This window comes from Phyllobates terribilis, unplaced genomic scaffold (genome assembly GCF_046119375.1).
Source record: "Phyllobates terribilis strain yellow unplaced genomic scaffold, ASM4611937v1 Scaffold_340__1_contigs__length_2048258, whole genome shotgun sequence".
Taxonomy (NCBI): domain Eukaryota; kingdom Metazoa; phylum Chordata; class Amphibia; order Anura; family Dendrobatidae; genus Phyllobates; species Phyllobates terribilis.
This window is the reverse complement of record NW_027363100.1, coordinates 1,901,339-1,923,975: the sequence shown is the minus strand read 5'-3', so window position 1 is coordinate 1,923,975 and position 22,637 is coordinate 1,901,339. Positions and strand designations below refer to the sequence as shown.

At 46.2% G+C, this 22,637-nt stretch overlaps 1 long non-coding RNA gene across 1 annotated transcript in view; it reads right to left on the bottom strand.

The window, feature by feature from the left end:
- Positions 1-102: 102 nt before the first annotated feature.
- The window catches only part of LOC141221839 (uncharacterized), a 191,844-nt gene continuing 169,309 nt past the window's right edge, over positions 103-22,637 (bottom strand). The window contains exons 2-5 of the long non-coding RNA XR_012289762.1: positions 1,332-1,420; positions 1,022-1,129; positions 225-326; positions 103-137 (exon numbers count right to left, since the gene is read on the bottom strand). This is a non-coding gene — a long non-coding RNA (uncharacterized lncRNA). The remainder of the gene's footprint in view (positions 138-224; positions 327-1,021; positions 1,130-1,331; positions 1,421-22,637) is intronic.

Below are 22,637 nucleotides of genomic sequence, written 5' to 3'. Positions count from 1 at the left end.
ATTATTACACCTACTACATAGTGGGATAGGATCTTGGAGATGGGAATACCCCTTTTTTTATGATACAGTTGATGCTTTACAGTCTTCCTAGGTGTATACTTACTAGTTTTTCAATGGTGGGAAAATAAGTTACCAATCTGTGCAACACAAAAAAAGAAAAAAAAAAGTATTGAATCGGTGATTTGCATTTGTATAATAATGTGATAGCAGAGAGGTGCGGGCACCTGTAGCAGGCGGAGAAGCTTTCCACCGCCCCGTGCAGAGGGTTTCCCTCCAGCCACAGCTCTCTCAGCTCCAGGTTGTGGATCAGATCCAGCTCTTCAACTCTGCAAAGCGAAAAAAGAACATGTTCCCGTCACCAGCTACCACCAGAAAACAGAGAGATTTGTTTGTTTCTCGCCTTCTTCCAAGAGCCACAAACCATTTCATTGTTCCGTCTATATGGCCTGGGTTTTTTTTTTCCCAGGATGAGTATGGGCTTTCTATTCTTCCATTTTTGGGACTTGTAACTTTTTCTGTTGCTGGGGCTGGGTGAGGGTCTTTTTGTATTTTTATTCATACCATTTTGATCGATTGCTTTTTATTCCATTTTTGAGAAGTGCAGCGATCGAAAATTCAATTATTTTGATTTTTTTAAACGGTTTACAATTTGGGTTCTTTATATTTTCATAGGATGGAGTTTTACGGATTCGATTTACCAATTTTTCTTTTTATTTATTTTTTTAAATTTCTTTAGTTTTTAATTGGGAAAAGCGAGACAAATGAAAATTATGGGTTTTAGTTTATTTATTCATTTTTAAATAAATTTTTACTTATTTTTGCCCTGGACTCTGCGACTGTTTGATCGCTTGTACTATACTGGGAACACAGATGTACAGAGATGGCAGGACGGGGGTCTTCAGGAGGCCACTGACTGCCACTGTTACCCACCGGTACCCCACGATCGATGGCATATACGGGGTAATCGGAAAAGACGTCACGACGGCAGCAGACCCGATCCCTGCGCAAGGAGGCGACGTACCTCGTTATAGGAGAGGTTCAGACTCTGCAGGTGCCGGGTCAGGTAGAAGAGATGAGCAAAACCAGTCAGCTTGGAGAGACGACGACAACTCAGGTCCAAAGACTGAAGCTACAAAAATATATATAGAGAATTTCACAAGCAGCCTATGGACAGGGGGGCGCTGGTTCTTACCCCATGTATCATTAGCCCAAGAGTGACAAAAAAGATTGTGGGGGTCCCAGCAGGGTCCCCAAGGATCTCCAGTGGCATAGCCTAGTGTGGATCTGCTCAGGTCACAGATGGGGCTGTAATTAATAGTATTTATTATTACCTGGGGGTAACACTCCGAGATGATCTGCAGGACGACCTCTGCGGCTGCAGCGTGGGTCAGCGAAAGCACAATGTTGTCAGAAAGCAAATCTAAGGAAAGCAAATAATATTAGTGAGGAAGGGGCACGGCGCAGGCAGAGGAGAGAAGGCGAGGGGGCGCGGGCAGAGGAGAGAAGGCGACGGGGCGCGGGCAGAGGAGAGAAGGCGACGGGGCGCCGGCAGAGGAGAGAAGGCGACGCGGCGCCGGCAGAGGAGAGAAGGCGACGGGGCGCCGGCAGAGGAGAGAAGGCGACGGGGCCGTAAGCAAAAGCAAAGCAGGATGCCAATATTTATTTGTATAAGTATACAAAATGCTGTCATATAGTGTCCACACATTACCGCTATACAGTACAATATATAATATAGTGCCGACACATTACCGCTATACAGTACCTACAATACGCATCATATAGCGCCCACACATTACCGCTATACAGTACCTACAACACGCATCATATAGCGCCCACACATTACCGCTATACAGTACCTACAACATGCATCATATAGTGCCGACACATTACCGCTATACAGTACCTACAACACGCATCATATAGTGCCCACACATTACCGCTATACAGTACGTACAACACGCATCACACAGGGCCCACACATTACCGCTATACAGTGCCTACAGCACGCATCACACAGTGCCCACACATTACCGCTATACAGTGCCTACAGCACGCATCGTACAGTGCCCACACATTACCGCTATACAGTGCCTACAGCAAGCATCATATAGTGCCCACACATTACCGCTATACAGTACCTACAACATACATCATATAGCGCCCACACATTACCGCTATACAGTGCCTACAACACACATCATATAGTGCCCACACATTACCGCTATACAGTGCCTACAACACGCATCATATAGCGCCCACACAACTTCGCAGTGTGGATTGTCACAGCTAATTTCACTTAATGGTTTGCAAAGAGTGAAATCTGTGGCCAAATCTGCACTAAAATCTGCAGTTAAGTTTTGCACAGATTTTGGTGCAGATTTTCTGTCCCATTTACAGCGGCTTTATGACAGTTATTGCTTCAGTTATAAACTGTGGACACAGCTCAGGTGTGAACAGAGGGCAATGTGATGAGAGCTGCTGGGCGGTGATGTCCTTCCTGTCCTGCAGCCAGATATTATCCGCCTCTGATTGGTAGAATTAGAAGCCCCCCTCATTCCTTTCCTCTGCTGAATGCGGCCCTTGTCCCCCTCATTACCGCGCTCGTCTCCCCGGCCCGTCCCGCTCCTTCGCTTATTGTGCTGATGACTCCCGCGCTCTGGATTTCTGCCAGCACTAATGTTGTATCTCCTCCATCCTTCTCATCTGCAGGTGGAAGACCCCAGCCAGCCCAACGACGAGGGTCTCACAGCCCCCCACACCGCCGTGTGCGCCGGCCACACCGAGATCGTCAAGTTCCTCGTACAGTGCGGAGTGAAGGTAAACGCAGCAGACAGCGCCGGCTGCTGCCCCGAATATCGGCTCGCATTAAAGGGGGTCGGCAGAAAACCCCCCCATCCCTTGTTAGAGGCCTGAGAGCACTTATTAAGCACTACCCCGCCCCCCCCCCCGGCCAGCACGTGACTCAGCCCCCGGCCAGATTGCATCAATGGGAGAAAAAGAAAAAAAATTCTTGGCCCAAGAAATAGAAAAGTTGAGCCCCCGAGGGTCTGGGTGATTGAGGACAGACGGTTTAGTTTTTCAGGGGGTTTTCTGTGGCGGTTTCTGTCGTTTTCTCCGCTTGGTGTCGCTGTCAGGACCCCGCTGCACTGCGCCGACTCCTGCAACAACGTCCAGGTGTGTAAGTTCCTGGTGGAGTCCGGAGCCGCCGTGTGCGCCATGACCTACAGCGACCGCCAGAGGGCGGCAGACGAGTGCGAGGAGATGGAGGAGGCTACAGCCAGTGCTCCCAGCTCCTGTACGCAGTGGCGTACCGCCAATGGCGGCAGACCACGCGACTGCTATGGGGCCCGTGAGCCGGGGGACCCCATAGCAGTCCAGGGGTGGACATACCGCCGCCGGTGCAGCAGCGCCGGGTCTCCACCATGCAGCTGCTCCCTGCACGCGGCGGTCAGGGAGCGATCCCTGCAGCTCCGCTGCTGTCAGGAGGAGAATAGCCGCGGAGCTGGAGGGTTCGTCCTCTGCTTCCTCCCTGACCCAGGCGCGCGCAGCTTGATGACGTCATCATGCAGCGCGCGCCTGGGTCAGGAAGAAAGCTGCCGGCAACCAGGAGGATGCTGCAGGGGAGCGAGCTGAGGTAAGTTGTTCTTTTTTTTTTTTACTGAAATGCTGGGGAGGGGAATGATGGGGCTGGGGAGAGCAATAATGGGATGGTGGGGCTACGGAGAGCAATGATGGGGCTGGGGAGATGAATGATGGGGCTTTGGAGAGTAATGATGGGGATGGTGGGGCTGGGGTGAGCAATAATGGGGCTGATGGGGCTGGGGAGAGGAATAATGGAGTTGATGGGGCTGGGGAGAGGAATAATGGAGTTGATGGGGCTGGGGAGAGGAATAATGGAGTTGATGGGGCTGGGGAGAGGAATAATGGAGTTGATGGGGCTGGGGAGAGGGATGATGAGGCTGATTGGGCTAGGGAGAGGAATGATGGGGCTGGGGAGAGGAATGATGTGGCTGGGAAGAGCAATAATGGGGCTGATAGGGCTGGGGAGAGCAATGATGGGGATGGTAGGGAAGGAGAGAGCAATGATGGGGGTGCTGGGAGAGAGCAATGATGGGGGTGCTGGGAGAGAGCAATGATGGGGGTGCTGGGAGAGAGCAATGATGGGGGTGCTGGGAGAGAGCAATGATGGGGGTGCTGGGAGAGAGCAATGATGGGGGTGCTGGGACAGAGCAATGATGGGGGTGCTGGGACAGAGCAATGATGGGGGTGCTGGGACAGAGCAATGATGGGGGTGCTGGGACAGCAATGATGGGGGCTGGGAGAGAGCAATGATGGGGGTGGTGGGACAGAGCAATGATGCGGGTGCTGAGAGAGAGCAATGATGGGGGTGCTGGGACAGAGCAATGATGGGGGTGCTGGAAGAGGGGAACGATGAGGGTGCTGGGACAGAGCAATGACGGGGGTGCTGAGAGAGAGCAATGAAGGGGGTGCTGGGAGAGAGCAATTGCGAGGGTGCTGGGAGAGAGCAATGATGGGGTGCTGAGAGAGAGCAATGATGGAGGTGGTGGGAGAGAGCAATGATGGGGGTGCTGGGAGACAGTAATGATGGGGGTGCTGAGAGAGAGCAATGATGGAGGTGGTGGGAGAGAGCAATTGCGAGGGTGCTGGGAGAGAGTAATGATGGGGTGATGGTAGAGAGCAATGATGGGGGTTTCACTTTGCTTGTACTGTGAAGCCTTGTATATTTTCCGTGTGCACATAGCCTTACAGTTAATTGGGGAGAGTCACAGAGACTGAATAATTTATTTTATTGGCCGGTGCAGATTATAGTTAATGGGGGGCACAGTGCTGCTTATCACTTTATATTTTGATTACTAAGTGGCTAATAGTATATTAATGGGGGGGGGTTACATATCTGTATTCGAGGACGCAGAGCGGGGGAGACACATGTATGCCGACAATATCTGACCTTGTTATTTTTAGGGCTGTACTGATCATCGTGGCTGGGAGATGTCGACATGAAGGTCTGACCAGATGGAGAAGAAGCAGCAGAGACCGGCTCTGATCAGATGAGATGTCAGCGGTAAGTGCCTGGATGTAAATATTATTCTGTATCTGCACTGTGTGACTTGGAGTGATGATGTTATCTGTAAAATCCCTTAGGCTGCATTCTCACATTTGTGTGAAATGTCCGTGTGCTGCCAGATCTTTTTATCGGATGGTCCACGGACTCGTACAGTTTTATAGATCCATTCACACATCCATGAAAATCACGGATCTGAGAATGAGATCTAAGAGGGCAGAGAATGTCCTGTTCTGATCCGATTTTGAGGATTAGAATAGGACATGCTCAATGCGTCAGTAAAACGGCAGCACACCGACACTGCACACAGATGCAGGAATGTAGCCTTATTATGTACAGCACAGTCCCTTAGTATATAGTGTACTCATTATGTATAGAGCCGTCCCTTATTATGTACCATCCTCTCTAGCGGCTCACAGTTGGGGGATCATACTGTGTTGGGGTCAGCATACTTTACCCTGGGAGTTGAGGTGGGGTATAGTAGGGTCATTATACTGTGCATGTGGAGGAATTCACCATGGGGGTTTCATACTGTGTTTGGGGGGCCCTTTTTTGGCATCACACTTTATGGGGCAATGAAAGAGAGATCTAGGACATCAGCAGGAGGAAAATTACTATGTAAAGGATAGAAAGTTGTGAGATCTGATCTTTGGTGACCCCGACAATTATTTACATTTTTTTTTGGGGGGGGGGCCCAATTAGAGCTTCTGCTATGGGGCCCCATGATTCCTATGTACGCCCCTGCCTGTACAGTAAGTACAGACAATCCACCTGGCCACCTACAAGACATCGTTCACACTTACCTGGCATTTTTTACATTTTCTTAAATGCATATATTTTGATTTTATTAAAAATGGGATTTATTAAATTTTTTGCATCTGACATCTGCGGAATGAGTTAACTGAGAATTCATCAGTAAGCTTGCAGCTTTTTTTTTAAGCTGTCATTTTACTGAGCCTACATGAAAGCTGAGCAGAACTTTGTGTCAGTGAGAGGAGCTCACTGACAGGTCCTCAGTTGACTCATTCCACAGCCACTTAAAAGTCCTGTAAAAGCCAAACTGTGAAAAAATTTTACTGGAACCAATTTGCAAAAAATATTTGGCTCAAAAATAAATGCATTTAAATACAAAAGAAAGTCCCCAAAGGTGACCATAACATTTAAAGGGGAAATGCCCGCTCAAACCAGATCCCTATGGTTAGAGATTTCCTGGACACAGCCCTGCTCAGAGTGGAAAAACATGGCTGCTCTGGTACAGAAACAGCGCCACATCTGCTCACAGCCGGTATTGCAGGACCCTGAGCTGTAATACCAAATACAACCCATGGGTCAGGGTGGCGCTGTTTTCCGTAACAATTATTTAAATGTTTTTATTCCCTGACGAAGTAAATGGTGAAGAATAGAAACGCAAGGTATATAAGAAAGCGCCTGCAGTTTATTCCGGCGGGCGGGATGCTGAAGCTTCGATCCCCATGGTGCGAGCCTCCATGTGAGGCCGGTGTGGGGACTCGCCTCCTCTCCTGCCTGGAGGGCGCACATTAGCGGCCGCTGTAGGCGGATTAGGATGAACGGCTGGAATGTGCCGGATTATAGGGCCCCGGCTCTCACCGCTCCGGGCTGAGACAATAATCGTCTGCGCGCTGATTCCATCACTCAGAGGCGAACGCCCAGTAACCCTGTACGGCCGGGTCTGCCAGTCACTATAGCGGCAGGATGGGCCCTGAACACTGTCAGGAGTCAGTCATAGCAGGGGTCCTCCAAGTCACAGCTGCTACCTACAGGGCACCAGGTCCAAGCCCAGAGTCCGGTAACTGACCTCCTCCCAGCGAGTGAGGCCGCACCCAGCGGAGGCCATACAGGAACAGAAGTGAGGCCATTGTAGAGCAAGTGCCCGGAAATGTGGCATCCAGAGAAGTCACCGCATACAAGCGCCCAGAGCTGAGCCCTCATCTAAGCGCAAAACAAGGTTAAGACGAGGAGGGGTTAATGCAGGAGAAAAACAGCGCAAATAATGATGGCAATACCGCCACTCATACCAGTATCATAGCAGTTATATTCTTATACAGGTGCAGTATCATAACAGTTATATTCTTATACAAGGGCAGTATTATAGCAGTTATATTCTTATACAGGGGCAGTATCATAGCAGTTATATTCTTATTCAGGGGCAGTATCATAGCAGTTATATTCTTATACAGGGGCAGTATTATAGCAGTTATATTCTTATACAAAGGCAGTATTATAGCAGTTATATTCTTATACAAGGGCAGTATCATAGCAGTTATATTCTTATACAGGAGCAGTATCATAACAGTTATATTCTTATACAGGGGCAGTATCATAGCAGTTATATTCTTATTCAGGGGCAGTATTATAGCAGTTATATTCTTATACAAGGGCAGTATTATAGCAGTTATATTCTTATGCAGGGGCAGTATTATAGCAGTTATATTCTCATACAGGGGCAGTATTATAGCAGTTATATCTTATACAAGGGCAGTATCATAGCAGTTATATTCTTATACAGGGGCAGTATTATACCAGTTATATTCTTGTACATAGTAGCAGTATTATAGTAGTTATATTCTTGTACATAAGAGCAGTATTATAGTAGTTATATTCTTATACAGGGGCAGCTTTATAGCAGTTATATTCTTATACAGGGGCAGTATCATAGCAGTTATATACTTATACAGGGGCAGTATCATAGTAGTTATATTCTTATACAGGGGCAGTATCATAGCAGTTATATTCTTATACAGGGGCAGTATTATAGCAGTTATATTCTTATACAGAAGCAGTAACATAGCAGTTATATTCTTATACAGGGGCAGTATTATAGTAGTTGTATTCTTGTACATAGGAGCAGTATTATAGTAGTTATTTTCTTGTACATAGCAGCAGTATTATAGCAGTTATATTCTTGTACATAGGAGCAGTATTATAGTAGTTATAGTCTTATACAGGGGCAGCATTATAGCAGTTATATTCTTATACAGGGGCAGCATTATAGCAGTTATATTCTTATACAGGGGCAGTATTATAGCAGTTATATTCTTATACAGGGGCAGTATTATAGTAGTTATATTCTTGTACATAGGAACAGTATTATAGTAGTTGTATTCCTGTACATAGAGGGCAGTATTATAGTAGTTGTATTCTTGTACATAGGAGCAGTATTATAGTAGTTGTATTCTTGTACATAGAGGGCAGTATTATAGTGGTTATATTCTTGTACGTAGGGGGCAGTATTATAGTAGTTGTATTCTTGTACATAGAAGCTGTATTATAGTCGTTGTATTCTTGTACATAGGAGCTGTATTATAGTAGTTGTATTCTTGTACATAGAGGGCAGTATTATAGTGGTTATATTCTTGTACATAGGGGGCAGTATTATAGTCGTTGTATTCTTTTACATATGAATTTTCTTCTGTTGGGCAAATTGTATGGAATTCTGCTAGGTAGTCCTCGGTATTCATGTGCTCTGTATAACCCCATCCCCACCACTGACTGGAGGAAAGCTGCCGATCAGTGGTGTGGGTGAGGTTATACAAAGCTCAGCATTCAGAGAACTACTAGAGCTGCAGCAGATAAAACACTGATTTTATCAAAATAGCAGTAAGCAGCAAAAAGCGTGAGATATCACTGTAATCAGGGTCTCACCCCTTATATCATGCTGCTCTCAGATGGGGCATCTAAAACCGGGTGGCAGATTCCCTTACGATTTAACAGCACTTTCAGATGACTTTATAGAATAAGGAGAACTATATAAGGAATAATTGCCACTCATTATACACTCCTGAGTGTACATGAATGTATGGGGAGTGTACATTATATGATGGGTCTCCTGCAGTTTTTCTCTACATTATAAGCCTCAGCATTTACCTTTTCTGTGCTCTGCTTTTCCTCCCTCCAGCTCCCTCTTCCATAGGTTTATAGGGGCAGCGCAGACATTTTTGTTGAAATGAACCTGTCGCGTTCCTCCTGGTAGCGTTCGACTTCCAGTCACCGGGGTGGCACTGCTCTGTGTATAGAAAGTGGCGCCTGTAACTGCGACCCCTGTAGTGACTGACGGCAGCTCAGCATTAGGGCCGGCTGTCAATCAGGGCTGGGGGCACGGTGACAGCCGTCACTCTCTATACACAGAGCGGTGACTGAACCAGTGCCGCCCCCATGACTGATACCCAAACGCTACCAGGTGCAATAAAGTTAATTTCCTCCTGGCAGAGGGCGTCTAAATGCCGGCACCGGGCAGGTTCAGAATGCTATTAACCTGCAGTGTAACCCCATATCTACAGGTTGATAGCGTTTTTTCACGTGACAGGTTCCCTTCCCTTCTCCCACAGATTTAGCAGATATTGAGAGTGAATGATTAGTGCAGGAGACCAAAAAATGTCTTTTAAGTGACAAAAGAAGAAGGTTTATCTGATAATGTATATTACAAAGTGTCTTATCTTTACTTGCACTATTGATTAATGAAATCAGGTTAGGCTGGAGCAGGAGCACAGTGATAGGACAATCAGAGGGAGACACGGGCAGATCGTGCTGCAGCTTATTCTAGTAAGGAGTTTATCTCTACACAACCATATCACTGCCACTGCTTCTGAACATGTGCTGAATGGAAAGCGGGAATCCCTCCCGCCTGTGTGCGATGTGTATGTGAGCAGTCAGTGCAGCATTTTCTACCCACTAGCTGAGAGATAACTGAAGCTTAGCGCTAGAGCCTGCAGAGGGGAGAACTGGTGACAATTGCAGGACACACAGGGGCCGGAATAGAATATACACATAGCAGTAGCCATCTGACATGACTGTTATGCCCTCAATATAACATTCATTATGTACGCTGTCCATCAGTGTACAAGCTGTGGGGATCTGGCCGAGGCCGGCAGTACCAGGCGCACACACTTATATGGATCTTGCTGTGAAGGGGCGTCAGCGCCCCAGTGAGCACCATGGACCATTTGTTCTGTTAATTGGGAGGACCAATAACGTAATACAGTAAATTACCTGTACATTATCTGATAATGCCCTGTATATTATGTACTTACATTATTATTGCTATTATTACATACAGTTTTTACAGTACAGACTCATTTCTTGTTACATCATTTAGATGAAAAAGCGAGGTCTGGTTCCCACAGATGCCACATATACTGCCCTGTTCAACGCCTGCGCGGAGTCGCCATGGAAAGACTCGGGTCTGCAGCACGCACTGAAGCTGCGGAAAGAATTGATGGACAAGAACATTGCGCTTAATCCCATCACTTACCGGAGCTCGCTGAAGGTCTGCACGCTGAGCTCAGGACTGCAGGGGAGCTGTGAGCTATTTAAGGTAAGTCAAGGTCACAGTCCTGGTCACCCACAATGGAGTCCTTATAAGATGCCCCTATCGTAGATTAACCGGGAGGGAACAGCATCATTGTAATCATTCCACGGGGAATCACCAGTGCACCATGTCTGGCCGGGGACTTAGCCGCCATCAGAAGGCACCACCAGAGTTCAGTTCTTCTGTGGGGACCAGGGGGTCACTTACTAAATCTGAGAAAGGTGGACAGCTTTGTACTATCTGCTACCAACACATCCACTGTCAGCTTAAGAGATAGGAAGATGGTGCTGGGGTGTAAATTTTCAGCTAGTTAGTATGTCTCCTGTTAGGGGGGCACAGGGACCCCACCAGGGGCGCACTGGCCCACCGGAGGATCGGGAAAACCCCCGGTGGGCCCCGGATCCCGTTGACCACGCCCCCAAGCCCCACCCCCCCCACCTCCCCTGGGCCCTGTACGGAGAATAGAGGCCTCCCCCCGGTTCGCTAATCATATCGGCAGCACTGCCGATATGATTAGTGATGGGCCCTCTGCAGCGGCAAATCAGAGAGAGCGCTCTGCCTGCTCCCGCAGTGCCCCTCTCCCTCCTCTGCGGAGCGCGACACTGCAGGCGCGTGCGCAGGAAGTCAGTCTCAGGGCAATGACGTCATCGCCCCGGGACTGCTTCCTGTGCGCGCTGTGGAGGATGGACCCGGCGTCGCCCCTGGCAGCGGCAACAGAATCCATGGGCATATATTATTGGAGGCAGGAGAATGTATGGGCTCCTGTCAGGTATATATTATTGGAGGCAGGAGAATGTATGGGCTCCTGTCAGGTATATATTATTGGAGGCAGCAGAATCTATGGGCTCCTGTCAGGTATATATTATTGGAGGCAGCAGAATGTATGGGCTCCTGTCAGGTATATATTATTGGAGGCAGCAGAATCTATGGGCTCCTGTCAGGTATATATTATTGGAGGCAGGAGAATGTATGGGCTCCTGTCAGGTATATGTTATTGGAGGCAGCAGAATGTATGGGCTCCTGTCAGGTATATATTATTGGAGGCAGCAGAATGTATGGGCTCCTGTCAGGTATATATTATTGGAGGCAGCAGAATGTATGGGCTCCTGTCAGGTATATATTATTGGAGGCAGCAGAATGTATGAGCTCCTGTCAGGTATATATTATTGGAGGCAGCAGAATGTATGGGCTCCTGTCAGGTATATATTATTGGAGGCTGCAGAATGTATGGGCTCCTGTCAGGTATATATTATTGGAGGCAGCAGAATGTATGGGCTCCTGTCAGGTATATATTATTGGAGGCAGCAGAATGTATGGGCTCCTATCAGGTATATATTATTGGAGCCAGCAGAATGTATGGGTTCCTGTCAGGTATATATATTGGAGGCAGCAGAATGTATGGGCTCCTGTCAGGTATATATTATTGGAGGCAGCAGAATGTACGGGCTCCTGTCAGGTATATATTATTGGAGGCAGGAGAATGTATGGGCTCCTGTCAGGTATATATTATTGGAGGCAGCAGAATGTATGGGCTCCTGTCAGGTATATATTATTGGAGGCAGCAGAATGTATGGGCTCCTGTCAGGTATATATTATTGGAGCCAGCAGAATGTATGGGTTCCTGTCAGGTATATATTATTGGAGGCAGCAGAATGTATGGGCTCCTGTCAGGTATATATTATTGGAGGCAGCAGAATCTATGGGCTCCTGTCAGGTATATATTATTGGAGGCAGCAGAATCTATGGGCTCCTGTCAGGTATATATTATTGGAGGCACCAGAATATATGGGTTCCTGTCAGGTATATATTATTGGAGGCAGCAGAATGTATGAGCTCCTGTCAGGTATATATTATTGGAGGCAGCAGAATGTATGGGCTCCTGTCAGGTATATATTATTGGAGGCAGCAGAATGTATGAGCTCCTGTCAGGTATATATTATTGGAGGCAGCAGAATGTATGGGCTCCTGTCAGGTATATATTATTGGAGGCAGCAGAATGTATGGGCTCCTGTCAGGTATATATTATTGGAGGCAGCAGAATGTATGGGCTCCTGTCAGGTATATACTATTGGAGGCAGGAGAATGTATGGGCTCCTGTCAGGTATATATTATTGGAGGCAGCAGAATGTATGGGCTCCTGTCAGGTATATATTATTGGAGGCAGCAGAATCTATGGGCTCCTGTCAGGTATATATTATTGGAGGCAGCAGAATGTATGGGCTCCTGTCAGGTATATATTATTGGAGGCAGCAGAATGTATGGGCTCCTGTCAGGTATATATTATTGGAGGCAGGAGAATGTATGGGCTCCTGTCAGGTATTTATTATTGGAGGCAGCAGAATGTATGGGCTCCTGTCAGGTATACATTATTGGAGGCAGGAGAATGTATGGACTCCTGTCAGGTATATATTATTGGAGGCAGCAGAATCTATGGGCTCCTGTCAGGTATATATTATTGGAGGCAGCAGAATCTATGGGCTCCTGTCAGGTATATGTTATTGGAGGCAGCAGAATGTATGGGCTCCTGTCAGGTATATATTATTGGAGGCAGCAGAATGTATGGGCTCCTGTCAGGTATATATTATTGGAGGCAGCAGAATCTATGGGCTCCTGTCAGGTATATATTATTGGAGCCAGCAGAATGTATGGACTCCTGTTAGGTATATATTATTGGAGGCAGCAGAATGTATGGGCTCCTGTCAGGTATATATTATTGGAGCCAGCAGAATGTATGGGCTCCTGTCAGGTATATATTATTGGAGGCAGGAGAATGTATGGACTCCTGTCAGGTATATATTATTGGAGCCAGCAGAATGTATGGGCTCCTGTCAGGTATATATTATTGGAGGCAGGAGAATGTATGGGCTCCTGTCAGGTATATATTATTGGAGGCAGCAGAATGTATGGGCTCCTGTCAGGTATATATTATTGGAGGCAGCAGAATGTATGGGCTCCTGTCAGGTATATATTATTGGAGGCAGCAGAATGTATGGGCTCCTGTCAGGTATATATTATTGGAGGCAGCAGAATATATGGGCTCCTGTCAGGTATATATTATTGGAGGCAGGAGAATGTATGGGCTCCTGTCAGGTATATATTATTGGAGGCGGGAGAATGTATGGGCTCCTGTCAGGTATATATTATTGGAGGCACCAGAATGTATGGGCTCCTGTCAGGTATATATTATTGGAGGCAGGAGAATGTATGGGCTCCTGTCAGGTATATATTATTGGAGGCACCAGAATGTATGGGCTCCTGTCAGGTATATATTATTGGAGGCACCAGAATGTATGGGCTCCTGTCAGGTATATATTATTGGAGGCGGGAGAATGTATGGGCTCCTGTCAGGTATATATTATTGGAGGCACCAGAATATATGGGCTCCTGTCAGGTATATATTATTGGAGGCAGGAGAATGTATGGGCTCCTGTCAGGTATATATTATTGGAGGCAGGAGAATGTATGGGCTCCTGTCAGGTATATATTATTGGAGCCAGCAGAATGTATGGGCTCCTGTCAGGTATGTATTATTGGAGCCAGCAGAATGTATGGGCTCCTGTCAGGTATATATTATTGGAGGCACCAGAATATATGGGTTCCTGTCAGGTATATATTATTGGAGGCACCAGAATATATGGGTTCCTGTCAGGTATATATTATTGGAGGCAGGAGAATGTATGGGCTCCTGTCAGGTATATATTATTGGAGGCAGGAGAATGTATGGGCTCCTGTCAGGTATATATTATTGGAGGCAGGAGAATGTATGGGCTCCTGTCAGGTATATATTATTGGAGGCAGGAGAATGTATGGGCTCCTGTCAGGTATATATTATTGGAGGCAGCAGAATGTATGGGCTCCTGTCAGGTCTATATTATTGGAGGCAGCAGAATGTATGGGTTCCTGTCAGGTCTATATTATTGGAGGCAGGAGAATGTATGGGCTCCTGTCAGGTATATATTATTGGAGGCAGCAGAATGTATGGGCTCCTGTCGGGTATATATTATTGGAGGCTGCAGAATGTATGGGCTCCTGTCAAATATATATTATTGGAGGCACCAGAATATATGGGTTCCTGTCAGGTCTATATTATTGGAGGCAGGAGAATGTATGGGCTCCTGTCAGGTATATATTATTGGAGGCAGGAGAATATATGGGCTCCTGTCAGGTATATATTATTGGAGGCACCAGAATATATGGGTTCCTGTCAGGTCTATATTATTGGAGGCAGGAGAATGTATGGGCTCCTGTCAGGTATATATTATTGGAGGCAGGAGAATGTATGGGCTCCTGTCAGGTATATATTATTGGAGGCAGGAGAATGTATGGGCTCCTGTCAGGTATATATTATTGGAGGCAGCAGTATCTATGGGCTCCTGTCAGGTATATATTATTGGAGGCAGGAGAATGTATGGGCTCCTGTCAGGTATATATTATTGGAGGCAGGAGAATGTATGGGCTCCTGTCAGGTATATATTATTGGAGGCAGCAGTATCTATGGGCTCCTGTCAGGTATATATTATTGGAGGCAGGAGAATGTATGGGCTCCTGTCAGGTATATATTATTGGAGGTAGGAGAATGTATGGGCTCCTGTCAGGTATATATTATTAGAGGCAGCAGAATGTATGGGCTCCTGTCAAGTTTGTATTATTGGAGACAGCAGAATGTATGGGCTCCTGTCAGGTACAGTTATATGAAAAAGTTTGGGCACCCCTATTAATCTTAAGCTTAATGTTTTATAAAAATTGGTGTTTTTGCAACAGTTATTTTAGTTTGATATATGTAATAACTGTTAGACACAGTAATGTTTCTGCCTTGAAATGAGGTTTATTGTACTAACAGAAAATGTGCAATCTGCATTCAAACAAAATTTGACAGGTGCATAAGTATGGACACCCATATCATTTTCTTGTTTTAAATACTCCTACCTACTTTTTACTGACTTACTAAAGCACTTTTTTGGTTTTGTAACCTCATTAAGCTTTGAACTTCATAGCCAGGTATATGCAATCATGAGAAAAGCTACTTAAAGTGGCCACTTGCAAGTTGTTCTCCTGTTTGAATCTCCTCTGAAGAGTGGCATCATGGGCTCCTCAAAACAACTGTCAAATGATCTGAAAACAAAGATTATTCAACATAGTTGTTCAGGGGAAGGATACAAAAAGCTGTCTCAGAGATTTAACCTGTCAGTTTCCACTGTGAGGAACATAGTAAGGAAATGGAAGAACACAGGGACAGTTCTTGTTAAGGCCAGAAGTGGCAGGCCAAGAAAAACATCAGAAAGGCAGAGAAGAAGAATGGTGAGATCAGTCTAGGACAATCCTCAGACCACCTCCAGAGAGCTGCAGCATCAACTTGCTGCAGATGGTGTCACTGTGCATCGGTCAACTATACAACGCACTTTGCACAAGGAGAAGCTGTATGGGAGAGTGATGCGAAAGAAGCCGTTTCTGCAAGCACGCCACAAATAGAGTCGGCTGAGGTATGCAAAAGCACATTTGGAGAAGCCAATTTCTTTTTGGAAGAAGGTCCTGTGGACTGATGAAACCAAGATTGAGTTGTTTGGTCATACAAAAAGGCGTTATGCAAGGCGGCAAAAAAACACAGCATTCCAAGAAAAACACTTGCTACCCACAGTAAAATTTGGTGGAGGTTCCATCATGCTTTGGGGCTGTGTGGCCAATGCCGGCACCGGGAATCTTGTTAAAGTTGAGGGACGCATGGATTCCACTCAGTATCAGCAGATTCTTGACTATAATGTTCAAGAATCAGTGATAAAGTTGAAGTTACGCAGGGGATGGATCTTTCAGCAAGGCAATGATCCAAAACACCGCTCCAAATCTACTCAGGCATTCATGCAGAGGAACAATTACAATGTTCTGGAATGGCCATCCCAGTCCCCAGACCTGAATATCATTGAACATCTGTGGGATCATTTGAAGAGGGCTGTCCATGCTCGGCGACCATCAAACTTAACTGAACTGGAATTGTTTTGTAAAGAGGAATGGTCAAAAATACCTTCATCCAGGATCCAGGAAATCATTAAAAGCTACAGGAAGCGACTAGAGGCTGTTATTTTTGCAAAAGGAGGATCTACTAAATATTAATGTCACTTTTCTGGTGAGGTGCCCATACTTATGCACCTGTCAAATTTTGTTTGAATGCAGATTGCACATTTTCTGTTAGTACAATAAACCTCATTTCAAGGCAGAAACATTACTGTGTCCAACAGTTATTACATATATCAAACTGAAATAGCTGTTGCAAAAACACCAATTTTTTATAAAACAATAAGCTTAAGATTAATAGGGGTGCCCAAACTTTTTCATATAACTGTATATATTATTAGAGGCAACAGAATGTATGGGCTCCTGTCAGGTATATATTATTGAAGGCAGCAGAATGTATGGGCTCCTGTCAGGTATATATTATTGGAGGCAGCAGAATGTATGGGCTCCTGTCAGGTATATATTATTGGAGGCAGCAGAATGTATGGGCTCCTGTCAGGTATATATTATTAGAGGCAGCAGAATGTATGGGCTCCTGTCAGGTATATATTATTGTAGCCAGCAGAATGTATGGGCTCCTGTCAGGTATATATTATTAGAGGCAGCAGAATGTATGGGCTCCTGTCAGGTATATATTATTAGAGGCAGCAGAATGTATGGGCTCCTGTCAGGTATATATTATTGTAGCCAGCAGAATGTATGGGCTCCTGTCAGGTATATATTATTAGAGGCAGCAGAATGTATGGGCTCCTGTCAGGTATATATTATTGGAGGCAGCAGAATGTATGGGCTCCTGTTAGGTATATATTATTGGAGGCAGCAGAATGTATGGGCTCCTGTCAGGTATATATTATTGGAGCCAGCAGAATGTATGGGCTCCTGTCAGGTATATATTATTGGAGCCAGCAGAATGTATGGGCTCCTGTTAGGTATATATTATTGGAGGCAGCAGAATGTATGGGCTCCTGTCAGGTATATATTATTGGAGCCAGCAGAATGTATGGGCTCCTGTCAGGTATATATTATTGGAGGCAGCAGAATGTATGGGCTCCTGTCAGGTATATATTATTGGAGGCAGGAGAATGTATGGGCTCCTGTCAGGTATATATTATTGGAGGCAGCAGAATGTATGGGCTCCTGTCAGGTATATATTATTGGAGGCAGGAGAATGTATGGGCTCCTGTCAGGTATATATTATTGGAGGCAGGAGAATGTATGGGCTCCTGTCAGGTATATATTATTGGAGGCAGGAGAGTGTATGGGCTCCTGTCAGATATATATTATTGGAGGTAGGAGAATGTATGGGCTCCTGTCAGGTATATATTATTAGAGGCAGCCGAATGTATGGGCTCCTGTCAGGTATATATTATTGGAGGCAGCAGAATATATGGGCTCCTGTTAGGTATATATTATTGGAGCCAGCAGAATGTATGGGCTCCTGTCAGGTATATATTATTGGAGGCAGGAGAATGTATGGGCTCCTGTCAGGTATATATTATTGGAAGCAGGAGAGTGTATGGGCTCCTGTCAGGTATATATTATTGGAGGCAGGAGAATGTATGGGCTCCTGTCAGGTATATATTATTGGAAGCAGGAGAGTGTATGGGCTCCTGTCAGGTATATATTATTGGAGGCAGGAGAATGTATGGGCTCCTGTCAGGTATATATTATTGGAAGCAGGAGAGTGTATGGGCTCCTGTCAGGTATATATTATTGGAGGCAGGAGAATGTATGGGCTCCTGTCAGGTATATATTATTGGAAGCAGGAGAGTGTATGGGCTCCTGTCAGGTATATATTATTGGAAGCAGGAGAGTGTATGGGCTCCTGTCAGGTATATATTATTGGAAGCAGGAGAATGTATGGGCTCCTGTCAGGTATATATTATTGGAAGCAGGAGAGTGTATGGGCTCCTGTCAGGTATATATTATTGGAGGCAGGAGAATGTATGGGCTCCTGTCAGGTATATATTATTGGAAGCAGGAGAGTGTATGGGCTCCTGTCAGGTATATATTATTGGAAGCAGCAGAATGTATGGGCTCCTGTCAGGTATATATTATTGGAAGCAGGAGAGTGTATGGGCTCCTGTCAGGTATATATTATTGGAGGCAGGAGAATGTATGGGCTCCTGTCAGGTATATATTATTAGAAGCAGGAGAGTGTATGGGCTCCTGTCAGGTATATATTATTGGAGGCAGGAGAATGTATGGGCTCCTGTCAGGTATATATTATTGGAGGCCGGAGAATGTATGGGCTCCTGTCAGGTATATATTATTGGAGGCAGCAGAATGTATGGGCTCCTGTCAGGTATATATTATTGGAGGCAGGAGAATGTATGGGCTCCTGTCAGGTATATATTATTGGAGGCAGGAGAATGTATGGGCTCCTGTCAGGTATATATTATTGGAGGCAGGAGAGTGTATGGACTCCTGTCAGGTATATATTATTAGAGGCAGCAGAATGTATGGGCTCCTGTCAGGTATATATTATTGGAGGCAGGAGAATGTATGGGCTCCTGTTAGGTATATATTATTAGAGGCAGCAGAATGTATGGGCTCCTGTCAGGTATATATTATTAGAGGCAGCAGAATGTATGGGCTCCTGTCAGGTATATATTATTAGAGGCAGCAGAATGTATGGGCTCCTGTCAGGTATATATTATTGGAGGCAGCAGAATGTATGGGCTCCTGTCAGGTATATATTATTGGAGGCAGGAGAATGTATGGGCCCCTGTCAGGTATATATTATTGGAGGCAGCAGAATGTATGGGCTCCTGTTAGGTATATATTATTGGAGGCAGCAGAATGTATGGGCCCCTGTCAGGTATATATTATTGGAGCCAGCAGAATGTATGGGCTCCTGTTAGGTATATATTATTGGAGGCAGCAGAATGTATGGGCTCCTGTTAGGTATATATTATTGGAGGCAGCAGAATGTATGGGCTCCTGTCAGGTATATATTATTGGAGGCAGGAGAATGTATGGGCTCCTGTCAGGTATATATTATTGGAGGCAGGAGAATGTATGGGCTCCTGTCAGGTATATATTATTGGAGGCAGCAGAATGTATGGGCTCCTGTCAGGTATATATTATTGGAGGCTGGAGAATCTATGGGCTCCTGTCAGGTATATATTATTGGAGGCAGGAGAATGTATGGGCTCCTGTCAGATATATATTATTGGGGGCAGCAGAATCTATGGGCTCCTGTCAGGTATATATTATTGGAGGCAGCAGAATCCATGGGCACCTGTCAGGTATATATTATTGGAGGCAGCAGAATGTATGGGCTCCTGTCAGGTATATATTATTGGAGGCAGCAGAATGTATGGGCTCCTGTCAGGTATATATTATTGGAGGCAGGAGAATGTATGGGCTCCTGTCAGGTATATATTATTGGAGGCAGCAGAATCTATGGGCTCCTGTCAGGTATATATTATTGGAAGCAGCAGAATCTTTGGTCTCCTGTCAGGTATATATTATTGGAGGCAGTAGAATCTATGGGCTCCTGTCAGGTATATATTATTGGAGGCAGGAGAATGTATGGGCTCCTGTCAGGTATATATTATTGGAGGCAGCAGAATGTATGGGCGCCTGTCAGGTATATATTATTGGAGGCAGGAGAATGTATGGGCTCCTGTCAGATATATATTATTGGAGGCAGCAGAATGTATGGGCTCCTGTCAGGTATATATTATTGGAAGCAGCAGAATCTTTGGTCTCCTGTCAGGTATATATTATTGGAGGCAGTAGAATCTATGGGCTCCTGTCAGGTATATATTATTGGAGGCAGGAGAATGTATGAGCTCCTGTCAGGTATATATTATTGGAGGCAGCAGAATCTATGGGCTCCTGTCAGGTATATATTATTGGAGGCAGGAGAATGTATGGGCTCCTGTCAGGTATATATTATTGGAGGCAGCAGAATGTATGGGCGCCTGTCAGGTATATATTATTGGAGGCAGGAGAATGTATGGGCTCCTGTCAGATATATATTATTGGAGGCAGCAGAATGTATGGGCTCCTGTCAGGTATATATTATTGGAAGCAGCAGAATCTTTGGTCTCCTGTCAGGTATATATTATTGGAGGCAGCAGAATCTATGGGCTCCTGTCAGGTATATATTATTGGAGGCAGGAGAATGTATGGGCTCCTGTCAGGTATATATTATTGGAGGCAGCAGAATGTATGGGCGCCTGTCAGGTATATATTATTGGAGGCAGGAGAATGTATGGGCGCCTGTCAGGTATATATTATTGGAGGCAGGAGAATGTATGGGCTCCTGTCAGATATATATTATTGGAGGCAGCAGAATGTATGGGCTCCTGTCAGGTATATATTATTGGAAGCAGCAGAATCTTTGGTCTCCTGTCAGGTATATATTATTGGAGGCAGTAGAATCTATGGGCTCCTGTCAGGTATATATTATTGGAGGCAGGAGAATGTATGGGCTCCTGTCAGATATATATTATTGGGGGCAGCAGAATCTATGGGCTCCTGTCAGGTATATATTATTGGAGGTAGGAGAATGTATGGGCTCCTGTCAGGTATATGTAGCACCCTGGGGGCTCGGTTGCTACAGAGGTATTGCATCTCATCCAGATGTGCGATATCTCACTCTCAGGTAAGGATGGAGTATGGATCAGGACCCTGACACCTGCTTGCATTACACCACATTTCCGGGGGTCAGGGCGACCGATATGCTCCAAGTGAAGCACGACAGTCCCTGTCCCTGGCTGGAGTGGGGGAAGGGAACACCGAGAAAGGGGGAACCCTGTAGTGCAGGAGCAGGGAGGAAGCAGTTCCTGGGTGCACCTAGAGGGAGGTATAAAAGGTGGGCACCATCTTAGATGAGTGCGCAGTCTGAGAGAAGATGTGACAGAGCAGGACTCTGTGTAGCGCTGCTCCGGACGCGGGTCTAGCCTGTGAGGCCCAGTCAGCACTGAAAAGAGAGAGAGAGAGTTGGGGAGAAGGAATGAAGAGGAGCGGAGGAGGCTCCAGGAACACAGAGAAAAGAAGGGGCCCCAGGGGTGTGGACCGGCTGGTAGCCACCATACGCCCGTATCTACCTGCGTAGAGCAGTCAGGCCAAGGGGGAGACCGGTCCCCGAAACTAGTGGAGGCGGGGAACTACCCTCATCTAGAAACCGGAGGCTGTTGCATTTTACGTGGTGCAGCCCCTCACTATACCCGCTAGGAAGGCACCACATAGGGTCAGGGAAACTGGCGCCGAGGTTTACCCAGAGAAGGCCCGAGGCAGGCGGACAGAAGCGTGGTCACTGGTGGGGTATGACAGGCCAGAGGAAAGACACGCAAAGGGGGTCCTGCGAAACGCTCCAAAATTATCTGGGAGTTGGCCGAGCCCCCTCACCTGGTGAACATGGGGAGACGCGGGAAGTTACAGCCAGCCGGAGTAACGTGGAATAACGAACTGTGAGTAAAGATCCTGGACTGCATTACAGGGACTCTGAGTTATTATTCCCGCGCACCATCACCCCCATCATCTGCTCTCACTGCCCTGAGGCTACACTCCTCCCGTGGGGAGTTATACTACACTCTGCTGCACCCACAACACCAGCCTCAGCGGTCTGCCCTGCAGCGGCGGTTCACTCTGACCACAATCCACGGGTGGCGTAGTCGGACATTTGAAAATAATGAAAACCACATCAATAGATTGCCACTGGTTTGACCACCCTGAGCCACGGGACCGGGTTATCGCCACGGTGACTACAACCCCCAGCATCCACAAAAAGGCCCGGTTCCGGTTTCCCCACACGGCCCAGGGGGCGCGTCATATATATTATTGGGGGCAGCAGAATCTATGGGCTCCTGTCAGGTATATATTATTGGAGGCAGCAGAATGTATGGGCTCCTGTCAGGTATATATTATTGGAGGCAGGAGAATGTATGGGCTCCTGTCAGGTATATATTATTGGAGCCAGCAGAATGTATGGGCTCCTGTCAGGTATATATTATTGGAGGCAGCAGAATCTATGGGCTCCTGTCAGGTATATATTATTGGAGGCAGGAGAATGTATGGGCTCCTGTCAGGTATATATTATTGGAGGCAGGAGAATGTATGAGCTCCTGTCAGGTATATATTATTGGAAGCAGCAGAATCTATGGGCCCCTGTCAGGTATATATTATTGGAGGCAGGAGAATGTATGGGCTCCTGTCAGGTATATATTATTGGAGGTAGGAGAATGTATGGGCTCCTGTCAGGTATAT